The 15903-nt window shown below is 42.0% G+C and overlaps 1 protein-coding gene across 2 annotated transcripts in view; it reads left to right on the forward strand.

The window, feature by feature from the left end:
• Window positions 1-1821: 1821 nt before the first annotated feature.
• klhdc8b (kelch domain containing 8B) overlaps window positions 1822-15903 on the forward strand; it is a 178165-nt gene continuing 164083 nt past the window's right edge. For both annotated transcript variants that reach the window (XR_001319882.2, XM_014134525.2), the window contains exon 1: window positions 1822-1983. The gene's annotated coding sequence lies outside the window, so the exon portion shown is untranslated. The remainder of the gene's footprint in view (window positions 1984-15903) is intronic.

The raw sequence follows: 15903 nt of genomic DNA on the forward strand, positions 1-15903 counted from the left end.
TTTATGATGTTTATTTTGGGCACACATCAAAATGTCAGGAGCTTATTCAGCACTATGGTGTGAAATTCCCAAATGGACATGTAATATAGAACTGACACAATTATCTCCCATGTGGAATAGAATTCAGGTTACGCATTTCATTTGATGACATTAGGTTTCATTCGGTTGATCTGGAACATTATGAAGCCTACTGTACGCCACCCTAGATGCAGACTCCACCTCATGGCTCCAACTTCCTCAAGATGGCAGTGGAGATTCTGGATATTTGGGCTATACACATCCATCTCAGGTGAGGCTAAATGAGATGTGAAAATCGCATTTCAAACTATACTGAGCAAAAATACAAACGCATCATGCAACGACAACAAAAAATATGTTTTATTTAACTAGGCAAGTCCAGTTAAGAACAAATTGTTATTTACAATGACGGCCTGCCCCGGCCAAACTCTAACCCGGACGGGAGCCCAACTGTAACTTTACTGAGTTACAGTTCATATAAGTAAATCAGTCAATGGAATTAAATTCATTAAACCATAATCTATGGATTTCACATGACTGGGAATACAGATATGCATCTGTTGGTTACAGATCCCTTAAAAAAAAGAAAAGAAAAGTGCAACGCAATGGGCCTCAGGATCTCGTCAAGGTATCTGTGCAGTCACATTGCCATCGATCAAAATGTGATTGTGTTTGTTGTCCGTAGCTTATGCCTGCCCATAACCCCACTGCCACCATGTTCACAACATTGACATCAGCAAACCGCTCGCCCACATGACGCCATACACCTGGTCTGCGGTTGTGAGACTGGTTGGACATACTGCCAAATTCTCTGAAACAACATTGGAGGTGGCTTATGGTAGAGAAATTAACATTACATTCTCTGGCAACAGCTCTGGTGGAAATTCTTGCAGTCAGCATGCCAATTGCACACTCCCTCACCTTGAGACATCTGTGGCATTCTGTTGTGTGACAGATTTTAGTGGCCTTTTATTAAGGTGCACCTGTGTAATTATCATGCCTTTTTAATCAGCTTCTTGATATACCACATCTGTCAGATGGATGGATTATTGTGGTAAATTAGAAATGTTCACTAACAGGGATGTAAACAAATGTGTTCACAAAATTTGAGGGAAATCAGCATTTTGTGCGTATGGAACATTTCTGGGATCTTTTATTTCAGCTCATGAAACATGGGACCAACACTTCACATGTTGCGTTTTATATTTTTTGTTCAGTGCAGTAGAATTTATGACAGAAGTAGAAGATTTTGAGAATCACCGCAGGCAACACATTTGTTGTAGCTTATTATTATTCTTGTAATGGAAATTGCGCTCTGTTGCTCTCCAAGGCTGTGTAGACAAGAGATTCCAATATCACCTCCCGCTAAATTAAAGGAAAAATTGGTTTTGATTTTTGCATGTTGATGGGGACTTCATAGCCTACAGTGTTAGCTGGCCTATGTTTATAGCTCTGTCAGATACTCAGACTCAGTAATTGATTGAAATAAAAATACACAGTCGATTGTTGATTATTGATTGGCTATTTCAGAGATATTTTGAGAACACCAATGGCTGTGAGAAAAAAACGAACTGATGTGCATTGATGTGTAATCCCCAACCAAAAATAAGTTATGTGAGAGTAGCCTATAAATAGCACGTGGAATATCAAAGATTAATTTAGATGAGTAAATGTTGAAGAGGTAAAATAAAGCTATTTGAAATTAATGAATTAACCTTTGTGAAGTGAGAGCGCCGTGGAGAAGCTGTTGCGCACGCTGTTGTTGCGCACGCGAACCCAGCCAGAGAAGGGAGGGCAGAGCGAGCGATGGTGAACCAATAAAAAGGCGCCGGAGTCCTGCTAACGGTCGGCTTTGCTCGAGACAGTGTAAAACGCGAACAATATTTCTGTCAGGCGCGTACTGTCTTCGAGTGTGCAAAGGACACACCATCTCATTGACTGCGCCTGTCCCTACATAGGAACACGGTAATGTGTGTTTTTGCTAAACTTTTGTTGTCTTTTTGTGTTCTTTACGTTCTTTATTGTTTATGTTTTATTTGGCTCAGTACTTTTCTCATGAAAAATAGGCTTACAGACTGAGGACTTTAGCCTAAACCTAATGTGCATTGCAGGTTTTAAATGATTAATGTGTCACTGCATTGTATGTGTGCAGCAAATATGCTTGACTTCTGATGCGAGGGTATAAAAACTGCAACGTGAATGCATTATACATTTGGTAATGCGCATTGTCCACCTTCAACGCGCAGATGCACACGAGCGTTTTCTGTCGGCCGTGCCTCTAAAAGGCACTTTTACAATGATTAAACTTACGCGTAAAATGCTAATCTCTTGTGAAAAATCCTCATGTTGTGAAAGCACACAGCCCTGTCTGTGGTTTAGATGGATTTGCTGGGTCGTTCCAGATGCATACAGCTGTTCCGCTGCTCTGGGTGAGACACCTTGTCACTGTCTACACCCACCAGCTGCTCAACAGCTGGGCAATGACTTGTCATTAAAAAAACATACTAAATGTTGCGCATAGACTAATTCAGTCTCTATTTTACATGAAAAACGAATTTTGAAATGAAAGCTCTTATCTCAGGGTCTCAATCTTTCCCCCCCAGATCCAGAGAGCCCAATGTAACCTACTGTCGGGACCTGTTATACACACACACACACACACACACACTGGGCAGACTGGGTCCCGAAATCGGCCCTGGCATTTGTAACACGTGCCAGGACATTATTAGCCAGATAATGATCATTTTGCACACAAAAAAAAACAACTTAGACAGGCTCACTGAGCAAAAAATGGACCAGACCACATGCACACAAATGCAACAGCCAGATAATCCATAAAACGGATAAGATTAAACACCTACAAATTGTTTTCTGTTAACATTTCTCCTACTACATTTTGTAAGCACAATCAATGCCACTCAGTGCTATTTTTACTCAGTTAATTGCAATATTTGTCAACAACAGTTAGAAATTACACCATCACTAAAACTATCATCACATTGTTGTAATAATTGCCATATGTTCTGTTCTGTAATTATAACCTGCTTAGACTATCTCTATTTGCATAATTATTTCTACAGTTTGATTGGCATGCAGCTTTCCTGCCTGTCTTAGGGAGTAGGAGAGAAGCATTGTTGTGCCTATGCCCCCATTGTGATGTTTAATACCATCCTCAATCAGCCTGGTACCGGATGGCACAATGCCTACTGTGCCAGAGAACAGGACCCGTCTCTCCTGTTGTCACCCAAACTCCCTCTGTGGTAGAAAAGGAGAATAATTGTTTTCTCAAAATCAGTGCACCCATGATGCTCTGAAAGAAAATATCCTTTAACATTCATAGATCCCGTATGAATGATATTAGGTACATGCAAAAGGGGAAGTTATCCAAATCAAGGAACTTTTTTTGGTATTTGGAAAGCTTGTGTTTAGTTTTCAAATAGATCTCAGAAGTGATGACATTAACTTTTAGAAGTTAAGTCTTGATGTTGATTTTCTAAAGGCTAAAGCTGCCTTCATGTCTACAGTCGTGGCCAAAAAGTTTGAGAATGACACAAATATTAATTTTCACAAAGTTTGCTGCTTCAGTGTCTTCAGATATTTTTGTCAGATGTTACTATGGAATACTGAAGTATAATTACAAGCATTTCATAAGTGTCAAGGCTTTTATTGAGAATTACATGAAGTTGATGCAAAGAGTCAATATTTGCAGTGTTGACCCTTCTTTTTCCAAGACCTCTGCAATCCGCCCTGGCATGCTGTCAATTAACTTCTGGGCCACATCCTGACTGATGGCAGCCCATTCTTGCATAATCAATGCTTGGAGTTGGTCAGAATTTGTGGGGTTTTGTTTGTCCACCCGCCTCTTGAGGATTGACCACAAGTTCTCAACGGGATTAAAGTCTGGGGAGTTTCCTGGCCATGGACCCAGAATATCGATGTTTTGTTCCCCAAGCCACTTAGTTATCACTTTTGCCTTATTGCAAGGTCCTCCGTCATGCTGGAAAAGGCATTGTTGGTCACCAAACTGTTCCTGGGTGGTTGGGAGAAGTTGCTCTTGGAGGATGTGTTGGTACCATTCTTTATTCATGGCTGTGTTCTTAGGCAAAATTGTGAGTGAGCCCACTCCCTTGGCTGAGAAGCAACCCCACACATGAATGGTCTCAGGATGCTTTACTGTTGACAGGACTGATGGTAGTGCCCACCTTGTCTTCTCTGGACAAGCTTTTTTCCAGATGCCTTAAACAATTGGAAAGGGGATTCATCAGAGAAAATGACTTTACCCCAGTCCTCAGCAGTTCAATCCCTGTACCTTTTGCAGAATATCAGTCTCTCCCTGATGTTTTTCCTGGAGAGAAGTGGCTTCTTTGCTGCCCTTCTTGACACCAGGCCATCCTCCAACAGTCTTTGCCTCACTGTGCGTGCAGATGCACTCACACCTGCCTGCTGCCATTCCTGATCAAGCTCTGTACTGGTGGTGCCCCGATCCCGTACCTGAATCTACTTTAGGAGACGGTACTGATGCTTGCTGGACTTTCTTGGGCGCCCTGAAGCCTTCTTCACAACAATTGAACCGCTCTCCTTGAAGTTCTTGATGATCCAATAAATGGTTGATTTAGGTGCAATCTTACTGGCAGCAATATCCTTGCCTGTGAAGCCCTTTTTGTGCAAAGCAATGATGATGGCACATGTTTCCTTGCAGGTAACCATGGATGACAGAGGAAGAACAATGATTCCAAGCACCTCTGTCCTTTTGAAGCTTCCAGTCTGTTATTCAAACTCAATCAGCATGACAGAGTGATCTCCAGCCTTGTCCTCGTCAACACTCACACCTGTGTTAACGAGAGAATCACTGACATGATGTCAGCTGGTCCTTTTGTGGCAGGGCTGAAATGCAGTGGAAATGTTTTTTGGGGGATTCAGTTCATTTGCATGGCAAAGAGAGACTTTGCAATTAATTGCAATTCCTCTGATCACTCTTCATAACATTCTGGAGTATATGCAAATTGCCATCATACAAACTGAGGCAGCAGACTTTGAAAATTAATATTTGTGTCATTCTCAAAACTTTTGGCCACGACTGTAGACTTTGGTCTTGTGTTTTATAAATACCTTAGTCAGATAAAGACAGAAACTGAGGAGTCGTCAAAGATTCCATTTTACTCTCATCATTCTGGTGTAGAAAGATTCAGTCCCTCCCTGGTCTTTTTAGATTTTCTACATGTTGTGTTCCAACCTATTTCATGGTGACATTGGATGTAAGACTCAACTGAAGCATGAGAGGTATTTCTGTTTGATTCTTTTTTTACAACTTTGCAAACATTTCTTAAAAACCTGTGTTTGCTTTGTTATTATTTTACCAGGTAAGTTGACTGAGAGATCACATTCTCATTTACAGCAATGACCTGGGGAATAGTTACAGGGGAGAGGAGGGGGATGAATGAGCCAATTGTAAGCTGGGGATGATTAGGTGACCATGATGGACAGCTTGGGAATTTAGCCAGGACACCCCTACTCTTCCAATAAGTGCCATGGGATCTTTAATGACCTCAGAGAGTCAGGACACCCATTTAATGTCCCATCTGAAAGACAGCACCCTACACAGGGCAGTGGGATATTTTTTTTAGACCAGAGGAAAGAGTGCCTCCTACTGGCCCTCCAACACCATCTGGTCTCCCATCGAGGGACTGACCAGGACCAACCCTGCTTAGCTTCAGAAGCAATCCAGCAGTGGGATGCAGGGTGGTATGCTGCTGGCATGAGATATTGTGTGTAGATTTATAAGTAAAATGTTTTATTTTTTAATCAATTTTAGAATAAGGCTGTAACGTAACAAAATGTGGAAAAAGTCAAAGGGTCTGAATACTTTCCGAATGCAGTATTCAGACCCCTTGACTTTTTCCAAATGTTGTTACAGCCTTATTCTAAAATGGATCATCTTAAAACAGAAATATATTATTTACATAAGTATTCAGACCCTTTACTATGAGACTCAAATTTGAGCTCAGGTGCATCCTGTTTCCATTGATCATCCTTGAGATGTTTCTACAACTTGATTGGACATGATTTGGAAAGGCACACATCTGTCTATATAAGGTCCCACAGTTGACAGTGTATGTCAGACCAAAAGTCAAGCAATGAGATCGAAGGAATTGTCCGTAGCGCTCTGAGACAGTATTATGTCGAGGCACAGATCTGGAGAAGGGTACCAAAACGACCATACCCCGTTCAAAGGCATTACAATATTTTGTCTTGCCCATTCACCTTCTGAATGACACACATACACAGTCCATGTCTTGATTCTCTCAAGGCTTAAAAATCCTTCCTTAAACTGTCTCCTCCCCTTTTATCTACACTGATTGAAGTAGATTTAACCAGTGACATCAATAAGGGATCATAGCTTTCACCTGGATTCACCTGGTCATTCTATGTCATGGAAAGAGCATGTTTGTATGCTCAGTGTATATTTCAGGATGTTGTGTATCCCTGGAAATAATAATAATAATAATCAGAATTCATGTTAACCTTACAGTCTAGAAAACATAGCTTGTCCAAAATAAGTTGTCTCTTGGCACCAATTACCCTGGGTATGGGGTACATTGAACCACGGGACAGGGTAAGTTAAGCCGCCTACAAATTTCTGTACTGAATTAAATATTACCACTACCTTTTTAAAACCATGTCTACCTTTATTTGCCAAACACAATTCAACACAATCACTTTTAGTTTTTCAATAATTTTAAGCATCTTCTAGGCTTAACACCTAAACATTTAGTACTTTTAAAAAACATTTTTAACATAGGCCAGGCCCTGTTGTTACCTCCATATCCCAGTGATAATGCATTGCTTTTCGCCTGGGATTGGCTCAACTATTTGCTCAACATACTCCATGGCCATTGGCTCAACATACTCCATGGCCATTGGCTCAACATACTCCATGGCCATTGGCTCAACTTGCAAATATTTTGACTATATTAGCACACACAGCTACAAGGATGCACGTTCATGCTAGGTTTAGGACCTCATAAATAAGCTTATAGAGACCGCAACTAATGTATAGAACAATCTTAAAATTATCTACTTTGGTTTAGATACAAGCATCATGAAACCTCTAACACAATCAATTCATTTGACTTGGTGAAAAATATTTTCTGGGGACCTAACTTGCTTACCACTTTTTCCATGTGGTTTCTTCCTTCACAGACTCTATGAAAGTATTATTATTTGGTCAAATTATACATTTTGAATATGATTCCTAAAAACAAGGTTGGCTCAATTTATCCCACTCTCCCCTAATAGGTTTGATTTTAGAGAGGAGCCCGAACCCAGGAGACACATTAGCAAATGCACTAACATTTGACTGCTTAACCAATTAAAATAGTTATCTGTGCCCAAGCTTCTCCTTTTGAACATCTGGAGGGTTGGCACCAGGGATGAGTTGCTATCCCTCCGCCATGGATACTATACATTCCAGGTTTTCCCTGTACGGATTTCCCGATCTATCTTTTTTACAGAAAGTTATTTCCTGATTGAAATCCCCAAGAGTAGCTGTTGTAAGGTGGCTTCTGTCAAACTTTCACACCTCCTTGATTTATGAAGGGGGCGGGACTTTACACTAGGATGTGAATCTCACACCCATGTGACTTCACATGATGTTGGGTTTGTTCTGTCAAACTGTATTTCACACCTCATGATTTATGAGGTAATGAGGTAATAAAATGTAAGTAATGAAATTAAATAACCACGTGGTCGCCAGGTGTTGTATGTAAACACCTTTGATCTGACTAGTTTATTATGATCGACTTTTAGTGTGTGTGTGTGTGTGTGCGTGTGAGAGAAGGGCTTGTTGTGATCCTCGGGCCTAGCCTTCCATAAGTCACATTAGTGTGATATTCACACCCTAGTGTGAAGTCCTGTCCCCCTCATAAATCATACGGGGTGTGAAAGATAGTTTGACACAAGCCATCCTTCAATAACTAGTCTTGGGAATGAGGTAGGAAGGCTAGAGGAAGGTTTGAGAGGCTATTAGAGGAGCTATTAGATGACTTTCTGCCGATCAGGAATGACACCCTTTACTAATACGATAATTCTATAACACTACATTCTTAACTACTACACATTCACACGTTCAGACGAACACATGCATGCACATGCGTACACACGCACACATCTCTGTTGGTTTATCAGGACAGTCTGATGGGGAAATGTGTAATTGCCCTGCTGCAGATGGTGTAATGTTCTGCAATATTCAATTAATTGATATCCTGCAGAGGGGAACAGATTTCTCCCTAGCATATTTGACCTCTTCAATCAAGTTCATAAGCGGCTAATCCTATACCCAGCACGGTTATTAATGTTGTTAGAGAACTGCTTGCTCTTTCCTCTCCCTGGCCTCAGGAACTCAGGGAACTTCATAAAGTGGCGTGCAGTGTTTCTGTGACGCTTTTAGAAAGCTTGTTGCTATGCCCGTTGGGAGCCGTGGGGTTCCATTAGAAAGTGCCCTGGGAGAGGAGAGGGGGTAGTAAAAGCAAGATGTTAGTGTTGGGTAAACGGCCTCAGCCCACTATACAATATGATTCACTGCATGTCTTTTTGTTGACTCCCATTGCTTTTCTTAATTTCCTATTCTATCCTTACTGTATCTCTCAGTTGGTTTTCAGCTGTTTCTTTTTATCACGTCTCCCTCTATTTCTCTCCCTGGATCTCTTCTTTTTATTCATGCTCTTCTTTCACACACCCTCTCTCATTTTCTCTGTTTTCCCCCCATTTTAGTTCTCTCTCTCTCTCTTTCTTTCTCTCTCTCACACATCCTTCTATCTCACATCCTTCTATCTATTTAAAGAGGACATGAGGCCCAGGGGAATCAAGGTTCAGCAGTATGAGCTGAACGGAATATAAGTCCCTAGACGCCCACCCAGTCATGGCAAAAAGCTGCTGCCAACGGAGAATGTGCCAGCGCTGCTCTGCTTGCTCTCTATGGAGACATTTTCATCAGTGAATGGATATGTGTTTTGTCTCCACAAGTGCCTTGTTAGCTACAGATTTAGCTGCGGTGGTCTCCTATTTCCTCTCTCTCTCCCTCCCTCTCTGGCTGCTGTGGACACTGTTATCAGGGAAGTGTCTGTCCGACACTCCCTCTGTCATGATGACTGTCACTAACACTGTATAATGCCGGTGGTGGGAGATTAGACTTGATAATAGCTCTTGTTACCCTGCGCTGGAACAGGTTTACCTGTAGCTCTTCAGATAGGGCTAGGAGGAGGGCACTTTTATAATGACCATCTCTCTCTTTATCGCTCTCTGTTCGGTTCCAAACACTTCTTCAGTGGAATCCTGCTCAGTTCTCTTCTTAGACTGGATAGACTAAAGGCTCTATTCAATCCTTATCACGCAAGTTCAGCTTTACAGCGTGATTTCAATTTAAAGGCCATGTTCCCACGTTTGTGGTGACTGCGTTCACTTCACTTGCCAAGTTAAATAAAATAAAGATATAAACAAATACAAATTCACGGTAAACGCTGCATATGTCGACTCCATTGAAAATTACCTTTAAAAAAAATATATAATATTGCGCAATCATTGCGCAATCTGTAATGCTTCAGCAATCCAATAGAGCCCTAAAGCTTCACATGCAGAGTTCAAACATCACTTTACTACTGATGAGAGTAGGATGATGGGGACCGGTGGAGGAACCCAGGAAGGACTTAATCTGGCTCATGGGTATTTCTTCCCCTTGTATGTGAGCCTAGGGTCACGTCTCTGTTGTGTGGTGCTTGTTATTACAAGGGTCTGAAGTTCTGATTATCCCAGGCGGCTGGACTGTCTTCATGGTGTGGGCCAGTGAAGTGTCTGATTGGACAGCTGACCTAAGGTCCACCAGTGGCCATTTATCCTGCTGTTTGATCAAAGTGGCAGATAAAGCTGTGAGCTTTACATACAAACATGCTCTAGCTCATAGTACATATATTTCTCTCTCTCTCTCTCTCTCTCTCTCTCTCTCTCTCTCTCTCTCTCTCTCTCTCTCTCTCTCTCTCTCTCTCCTACTCTCGCTCTCCTACTCTCTCTCTCTCCTACTCTCTCTCCTACTCTCTCTTACGCTCATCTCCCTCTTCCTCTCTCCCGCCACCACCCCTCTCTCTATCTTAAAGTCTGCAAATTCACCATCCATCATATTACTCTCCGTCTCTCTCTCGCTCTCTTGTTCATAATATTAATTAGTGTGTGTGTGTGTGTGTGTGTGTGTGTGTGTGTGTGTGTACTGTCGAACTGTAAATTATTTCTCACCCTCGCTGAAGTCATCCATCCTCTGTGTGTTTCTGCGGGTTCCTCTGGCTGTGAATCACTCTTGTCTTTGGGGTCGGGGCAGGCTGAGCTTTGTGATGACGCTTCGATTAGTTCTACGATGTGATGGATCTAGTCTCATTAGTATGGATACAATCAAGATGGCGCCGACAGATAGGGCAGCTCTGCTCCTACGTAACTTTGCAGTATTTTGTTTGTGTGCTATTTCTTATATTATTAGCCCAGGAAATTTTTGGTGTTATTACATTCAGCCGGAAATAACTTTTGGATACTAGAGCAGCGGTAACTCACCAGCATTACGACCGGGAATACGACTTTCCCAAATTGGATCCTTTGTTCCTAACCCCCAGTGCAATTTAACTGATTCCAGAGGCTGATCCAAAACACTGCCGGTGGAAAAGAGGTATTCGGAGTGAACTTCTAGTCCGACTCAGGAGGCGCTCACACATCCACCGCTTCCGAGTATATTACTCGCTAATATTCAGTCTCTGGATAATAATATGTAGACGAGCTCAGGGCGAGAATTTCCTTCCAGAGAGACATCAGGGATTGTAACATACCCTGTTTCACGGAAACATGGCTCTCTCTGGATATACTGTCTTTGTCCATACAGCCAGCTGGGTTCTCAGTATATCGCACAGACAGGAATAAAAAACTCTCTGGGAAGAAGAAAGGCGTGGGTGTATATTTCATGATTAACCACTCATGGTGTGATTGTGATAACATATAGAAACTCAAGTCTTTTTGTTCACTTGACCTAGAATACCTCAATCAAATGTCGAACGTATTACCTCCCAAAAGAATTCTCTTCGGTTATAGTCACAGCCGTGTATATCCCCCCTCAAGCCGATACCACGACGGCCCTCAAAGAACTTCACTGGACTTTATGCAAACTGGAAACCACATATCCTGAGGCCGCATTTATTGTAGCAGGGGATTTTAACAAAGCAAATTTGAGGAAAATGCTACCGAAGTTCTATCAACATATTGACTGTAGTACTCGTGCTGCTAAAACACTCAACCACTGCTACTCCAACTTCCAGGATGCCTACGAGGCCCTCCCCCGCCCTCCCTTCGGCAAATCTGATCACGACTCCATTTTGCTCCTTCCTTCCTATAGGCTGCAACTCAAACAGGAAGTGCCTGTGCTAAGGACTTTTCAACGCTGGTCTGACCAATCGGAATTGACGCGTCAAGATTGTTTTGATCACGCAGACTGGGATATGTTCCGGGTAGCCTCTGAGAATAACATTGACGAATACACATATACGGTGACTGAGTTTATCAGGAAGTGTATAGGTGATGTTGTACCCACTGTGACTATTTTAACCTCTCTAGGAGAGGTGGGATGAAATCGTCCCACACTATTCAACAGCCAGTGACAAATCAGAGCGCCAAATTTAAAACCACAAAATGTCATAATTCAAAGTTCTCAAACATAGGGCTATTTTACACCATTTTATAGATACACTTCTCCTGAATCGAACCACGTTGTCTGATTTCCAAAAGGCTTTACAGCGAAAGCAAAACATTAGATTATGTTAGGAGAGTACATAGACACAAAAAACCACACAGCCATTTCCAAGCAACTAGCATGCATCACAAATACCCAAAACACAGCTAAATGCAGCACTAACCTTTGATGATCTTCATCAGATGACACTCCTAGACATTATGTTATACAATACATGCATGTTTTGTTCAATCAAGTTCATATTTATATCAAAAACCAGCTTTTTACATTAGCATGTGATGTTCAGAACTAGCATACGATAATATTCCAACCGGGCAACGTTGTATTCATTCAAAGGCTGAAAGAAAAAAATGGAGAAGTCTCGTGAACGCGCATCTCAGTCTCACTGTCCCAGGCTGACCACTCGCAAACAGAGCTGCTGTACTTTGCCCAGAGACAGCAGACACCCCATTCCACTTTCTGGCAGCTTTAGAGAGCCAATGGAAGCCTTAGAAAGTGTCACATTACACCACAGATGCTGTAATGTCGATAGAGATGCAACAGAAGGACAACAAATTGTCAGACAGGGCACTTCCTGCATGGAATCTTCTCAGGTTTTGGCCTGCCATATGAGTTCTGTTATACTCACAGACACCATTCAAACAGTTTTAGAAACTTTTGAGTGTTTTCTATCCAAATCTACTAATTATATGCATATTCTAGTTTCTGGGCAGGCGTAGTAACCAGATTAAATCGGGTACGTTTATTATCCGGCCGTGAAAATACTGCCCCCTATACCACAACAGGTTAAACCTACCCTAACCAGAAACCGTGGATAGATGGCAGCATTCACACAAAACTGAAAGCGCGAACCACCGCATTTAACCATGGCAAGGGGACTGGGAAGATGGCTGAATACAAACAGTGTAGTTATTCCCTCTGTAACGCAATCAAACAGGCAAAATGTCAGTATAGAGACAAAGCGGAGTCGCAATTCAACGGCTCAGACACAAGACGTATGTGGTTGGGTCTACAGACAATCATGGATTACAAAGAGAAAACCAGCCATGTCGCGGACACCGACGTCTTGCATCCGAACAAGCTTAACACCTTCTTCGCCCGCTTTGAGGATTCCACACTGCCACTGACGCGTCCTGCTACCAAGGTCTGTGGGCTCTCCTTCTCTGTGACCGACGTGAGTAAGACATTAAAGCGTGTTAACCCTCGCAAGGCTGCCGGCCCAGACGGCATTCCTAGCTGCGTCCTCAGAGCATGCGCAGACCAGCTGATTGGAGTGTTTACGGACATATTCAATCTCTTCCTATCCCAGTCTGCTGTCCCCACTTGCTTCAAGATGTCCACCATTGTTCCTGTACCAAAGAAAGAAAAGGTAACTGAACTAAATGACTATTGCCCCATAGCACTCAATGCTTTGAGAGGCTAGTTAAGGATCATATCACCTCTACCTTACCTGACACCCTAGACCCACTTCAATTTGCTTACCGCCATCGCACTGCACACTGCCCTGTCCCATCTAGACAAGAGGAATACCTATTTAAGAATGCTGGTCATTGACTATAGCTCAGCATTCAACACAGCATACTCCCTGTTCACCGATGACTGCGTGGCCATGCACGCCTCCAACTCAATCATCAAGTTTGCAGATGACACAACAGTAGTAGGACTGATTACCAACAATGACGAGATAGCCTACAGAGCGAGGTGGGGCCCTGGGGGTGTAGTGCAAGGAAAATAACCTCTCACTGAATGTCGACAAAACAAAGGAGCTGATTGTAGACTTCAGGAAGCAGCAAAGGGAGCACGCCCCTATCCACATCGATGGGACCGCAGAGGAGCAGGTGGAAAGCTTCAAGTTCCTCGGTGTACACATCACTGACAAACTGAAATGGTCCACCCACACAAACAGTGTGGTGAAGAAGGTGCAACAGCGCCGGCTGAAGAAATGTGTATATGCACCTAAAACCCTCAAACTATTACAGCTGCACAATTGAGAGCATCCTCTCGGGCTATATCACCTCCTGGTATGGCAACTGCACCGTCCACAACTGCAGGCATCTCCAGAGGGTGGTGCGGTCTGCCCAACGCATCACCAGGGACAAACTACCTGCCCTCCAGGACACCTACAGCACCCGATGTCACAGGAAGGACAAAAAGATCATCAACGACAACAACCACCTGAGCGACTGCCTGTTCACCCCACTATCATCCAGAAGGCGAGGTCAGTACAGGTGCATCAAATCTGGGACCGAGAGACTGAAAAACAGCTTCTATCTCAAGGCCATCAGACTGTTAAATAGCCATCACTAGGCGGTTTCCAACTGGTTACGTAACCCTGCACCTTAGAGGCTGCTGCCTCATATACATAGACTTGAAATCACTGGCCATTTTAATAATGGGACACTAGTAATTTTAATAATGTTTACATATTTTTGCTTTACTCATCTCATATGTATATACTGTATTCCATTCTACTGTATTTTAGTCTATGCCACTCCGACATTGCTCATCCTAATATTTATATATTTCTTAAGTCTATTATTTTAATTTTAGGTTGTGTGTATTGTTGTGAATTATTAGATATTACTGCACTGTTGAAGATAGAAACACAAGCATTTCGCTACACCTGCAATAACATCTGTTAAACATGTGTATGTGACAAAGAAGATTTGATTTGATTTAGTAGCTAGTTGCCCAGAGAACCAGAAACATGTTGAACATACTGTAATGCCAACAGTTAAAGGGATATGATGACTACCAAAGACAATGTGTGTTTCTGACAATGTAGCTAAAGTAGAACGTCTTTAAAACATTTTGTTGTTTTCCACAATAACATCAAACCTTTTTAACTTTCAGGGTTAATTTGCAGTATTGTTTTACTTACTGCAATGAAAGGAAATGCTGTGCATTTTGTATTTAGACCTCCTGTGAAGTTAGAGAGGAAGTGCAAGCTTCTCCAAGGAGGGATTTAAGGATATCCTTTGAAGAAAGCAATTTACCGCCGCACTGATCAGTGTGAAATAATTTACCCCCACAGCATTTAGATATGTTAGGTGGTATCCAGATGTTCATATCGTCATACCGACATCCTTCTCTAACCTCGGCATTTACGGTATTACCAGCTTACTGCACAACGTGGGGCCCTCCTAGGGCAACGGACCTGCCTGCTCTGAGAAGAGGGGAGAGAAGCTGACGGGCCGACAACAGAGAAGAGAAAAAACGCAAGGAAATCAAGATGGCAGTTGTACAAACAACTCATCCAAAGGGCTTTGACTTCTCGAAGCTAACACAATATGATGACATGCCACCTTAATAATTCAGCCACTTGCTTAGGCAACAAGTTAAACTTAGGGATTGTGTTAACTCAGAATTCAGTTTTTCACTCAGGAAAAAAATATAAAAAGCATAAGAAATATCTTGCTGCGTTTTGTAAATGCAGATCTAAAATGCTTGTTATTGTAATTTCTGGTCGGCAATTTTGTCCTTCAGATAAACTTCTAAACTCGGATGAGAATTCACAAATGGGCATTCTATCAGCAGACAGTGCTTTGACTGATGTGTAGCTACATTTTTCTTGTACTTTCTCAGTTTAGCTAGTCTATTTTTCCCCGGTAAAATGCAAGATTAACTTTAAGCAAAACATTAGGAAATGTAGCTGGCTACATTCTTGCTATGATAGGCCTAAACATTAGAAAATGATGACCTTGCTTTTTCATTGTAAGCGAATTTACAGTGCATTTGGAAAATTCAGCACTATTGACTTTTTCCACATTTTGTTACGTTAAAGGCTTATTCAAAAATAGGTTAAATACACATATTTACTCATCAATCTACACACGATACCCAAAAATGAAAAAGCAAAAATGGGTTTTTAGAAATTTTTTCAGAGGTATTAAAAGTAAAAAAACTGAAATATATTATTTACATAAGTATTCAGACCGTTTACTATGAGACTCGAAATTGAGCTCAGGTGCATCCTGTTTGCATTGATCACCCTTGAGATGTTTATACAACTTTATTGGAGTCCACCAGTGGTAAATTCAATTGATTGGACATGATTTGGAAAGGCACACACTTGACTATTTAAGGTCCCACAGTTGACAGTGCATGTCAGA

Source organism: Salmo salar, chromosome ssa13 (genome assembly GCF_905237065.1).
Source record: "Salmo salar chromosome ssa13, Ssal_v3.1, whole genome shotgun sequence".
Lineage (NCBI taxonomy): Eukaryota > Metazoa > Chordata > Actinopteri > Salmoniformes > Salmonidae > Salmo > Salmo salar.